The 3,728-nt window shown below is 40.7% G+C and overlaps 1 long non-coding RNA gene across 1 annotated transcript; it reads right to left on the minus strand.

Annotated features, from left to right (window-relative positions):
- Positions 1–817: 817 nt before the first annotated feature.
- On the minus strand, positions 818–2,961 carry LOC138920741 (uncharacterized). The gene is made up of 2 exons (XR_011432457.1): positions 2,835–2,961; positions 818–994 (listed from the first exon to the last, which is right to left on the minus strand). It is a non-coding gene; the product is annotated as an uncharacterized lncRNA (long non-coding RNA).
- Between the last annotated feature and the right edge of the window lie 767 nt (positions 2,962–3,728).

A 3,728-nucleotide genomic window follows, 5' to 3' on the forward strand; every position in this document is an offset into this window, starting at 1 on the left:
TCAGTAATGACACCATTCTTTATCTAGCTGTCCAAGGAATTCATCTTTGACTTTTTTCTTCATCTCCCCTCATCTAGGTCACTACCAAATTCTACAAACTCCACCTCCTAAATCTCTCTCCATTACTCCTCTCCACACTCACGTCCTCTAATGCCATCTGAAGCTCTCCTGCTTAAATAGACTACATAATTTGACTCCAGGACTAAGCCTTGAGATAGAAATATACAAATCTTTGGACATGTTTGGGAGATTTTTCTTGCCATTTTAGTAGGAAAAAAATCCCAAAACATTGCCATAGAGATCTAGATAAGCATTCTTTTGAAAGGATATTGTGGTATAGTAGCAAGCCCCATGGGTGAGGAATCATAGAGGCTAATTTTGAGTTACAGCTTGCCATTTCCTAACCCTGTGACATCTGGTGAGTTATTTACGTTCTCTAATTCTTGGTTTCCTCATCTGTAATACTAACTTGTAAGTTATTCAGAAACTAAAACTGCAGTGATGTAAGTATTTATACTGTTCATATGTAAGTTATTAGCAACATGCTTTTGATTCAAAGGACAAGTCATTGTATAAGCATAGTCAGCCAGAGACTGAACATATTTTAATATTCAAAATCTCAGCCTAGGCAGTCTCAGGCCAATAAGCATCAACTTGTCTGTCTCCCAGTGGAGATCAAATATTCATAACTAGGCAGGGAGCAACTTCCTGCTCATTCTTGTCCAGGGGTAGATTCCATTTTATTTTTATACAGTTGGGGGAGTGCTCTTTAAGAAATATAACACTAAATTACAAATACAACAAACATTATAAGAGATTATAAAAGGGAGGATTTATTTGGAATGAGAAATGAAATCACAAAAAAATACAAATATCTTTCTTTGCAAATATTAAAAAATCATATGACCATGTGAAAGAGGCTTGAGCAAGTGAGTAGCCTTGAAGATTAAGCATTAGCAGCTTAAGAGTAAACCTTCTTCTGCTTTGTCTATTCCTGTGTAAAAAAAAAAAAAAATCCACAGTTCTTACACTCTTAAATATCGTGGTTATCCCCACCCCCAACGTATGTAAAATAACTTCCCTATTTGCAAAATTGAGGTGCTAAATATACTACTAACAAATGTTACAAATAAATGTCACATGGATTCTGTGGCTTGCTAAGCAGTAAACATTCCTGTTACAAATTCGTTTCAGTCCTGCATTAACAGAAATCTGACTGGTATGGGGATTCATCCTAAATTCCAAACAGAGCCATGAAGAACAGAAAATGCTTGCTCCTTAAAGGACTAGATACATGTACCAAGGACGGTTGAACTTGTGAAATTGCTACACATCCTGGGAAGCATGACTGAAATGAACAGGTCTATTATGTTTAAAAAATAGACTTTGTGGAGAGAAGTGCTATGGGTGCTGTTGTGCTGTATCAGATCCACTATTCAGAGCCCAAGCATCATCTCCTGGAAGACGGCAATATCGGCTACACCACTCAGAGCTGTACCCCTCAGTGGGGATGGCCCTCAGCTTCAGGGAATTGCTTCTGGCATGGCTACATCTTCTCCCATTGGTCTGCCACCAATGCAGGGCTACAAACACCCAGCCCCTTGTCTAAGTTTGGAAAAACTCGGAAGAGCCATCCTGGCTCCAGAGGTTCCCTAGGACTGGCTGAGGCATCGATGGCAATCATATTGAGGGGCAGCTCCTCCCTCTTCCCAATCTTGCCTGCCTCACCCCGTGATTACAGGTGTAATTCCTGAGAGCATGCTCCAAATAACTCTTGTCTCAGAGTCTATTTTCAGGAAACCAGTCTACTATAATTGACACGAGAAGTGGTCCTAAAAGAAAGACTCCAAAATGAGATCTGGAAAGGGATTACTCAATGGCCAGCTGCAGAGAGTATTAAATTCTTAGCTCCAGCAGATGTCCTACACAAAGTAAAGGTTGAAGTGAGAAGAAATGCTATAGAGGCAGGGATACAGGCTCTGACTGAGCCAACAGTATGGCCCCCAACTCATCAAGGGTGACCTAGCTATTGCAACTGCCAACGTCCAGCAACAGAAGCCAGTGCTGAGCCCTAATGTGGCACCAACCCTCAAGGAAACAAATCAGCCACTTCAGGGAAAGCCAACTTCATTGTTTCGTAGCTGATTACAATTCAACCCCTTTCACTGTAGACAGAACAGTGATTCATATTGACTAGGATCAGTCCATTTCCTGGAAATGGATTCACCTTTCCTGCCTGCAGAGCCTTGGCCAGTACAAGTAGCTAAGAACTCACAGAATATTTGATCCACCAACATGAGATCTCATACAACATTGTCCCAGATCAAAGGTCACATTTTCCAGCAAAGGAGGTGCAGCAGTGGGCATGTAACCATGGGAATCCATGTTCCTTTCACAATCCATACCACTCAGAACCCATCGGCCCAACAGAATGGTGGAACGGCCTCTTTAAGATGTAGCTGAGGTGCCATCTTGGAGAGGATGCTCTGCTAAGATAGGGTACTATCCTCAAGGAGGTGTCTATACCCTAAAGCAATGATCTTTATGTAGTTACATATTCTCAATAGATAGAATACATGGATCTAGGAGCCAAGAGGTAGAAGCAGAAGTGAACTTAATTATCATGATCCTCTATCATCCACTTGGAGGATTTATGCTTCCCATCCCTGAAGTCTTAGGCTCTACAGGTCTAGAGATTGTGCTTCCCAAAGGATGAATACTTCTACCTGGAAACACAATAAGAGTCCCAATGAACTTTAAGCTCTGGCTACCACCTGGCCCCTCTGGGATCCCATACCAAGAGAACAAATGAAGAAAGAAGTCACCACACTCACAGGAGTAATTGATATTAATCTCCATCAGGAAGAGGTTGCTGAGAAGTCAGCTGTCAATCTTCCAATTCTTGGTTGATCATCTTTTATTTCTAAGTCCTTTTAAGATATTCTCTTCATCCTTGTTACTCTGAAATTTCAGATGCAGATATCTTTTTATTGATCTTGCTTGAGATTTATTGAATCTTCTGAGACTGAGCACTTGTGTTTTTCACTGGTCAATTTTGGAAAGTTCTCATCTATTATCTCTTCAAATTTTGCTTCCCTACTATTCTCTCATTCTAGAATCCCAATGAAACATATTTTGGACACTACTAACCAGAAGCCACCTTAAACTAAACTTATGCTTTGGAGCTTTGGGGCCACAGAAGTAGAGTGAATTCTAGACATGTGGGTCTAGGCAGGCTTGTGGTTAGACATTCTCAAGAGTGAAATACACTCCCTTCCCTCCAACTCCCTGCTCAGCTGCTTCACCAAGAGCCAAAGCCAAAATTATCAAGTCTACTGCTCTCTCCCTCTGTGAGGCAGGTTTTATTTTAGGTCACACATTTAGGACATCTTAGCAGATCCCCCTTTTTTTTGCAATAATTTCTGTAATCACATCCCACTGTGCTCAGGTTCCAGACTTCGTCGCCTAAGGTAAGTGTTTTTCTTACTTTACCACAAGCTCAGTCATGCTTTTACAAAATGACTTGATCTAACTCTCTAGGTTACCTCTTCTAGGACTGTTTCTCTGCATATCCACTTTGCCGTATTGTTGCAAACAGATGTCTATAATTACTCATTTTTGCATCATTTCTGAAATTTCCAAATAATCTCTTTTGATCTTCAAAAGATCTGATTAGAACCTCAGCTCTGCTCCTTTCTAGTTCTAGAAAAGGGATGTTACTTCACTTA

Source organism: Equus caballus, chromosome 25, assembly GCF_041296265.1.
Source record: "Equus caballus isolate H_3958 breed thoroughbred chromosome 25, TB-T2T, whole genome shotgun sequence".
In the NCBI taxonomy this organism is placed as follows: Eukaryota; Metazoa; Chordata; class Mammalia; order Perissodactyla; family Equidae; genus Equus; species Equus caballus.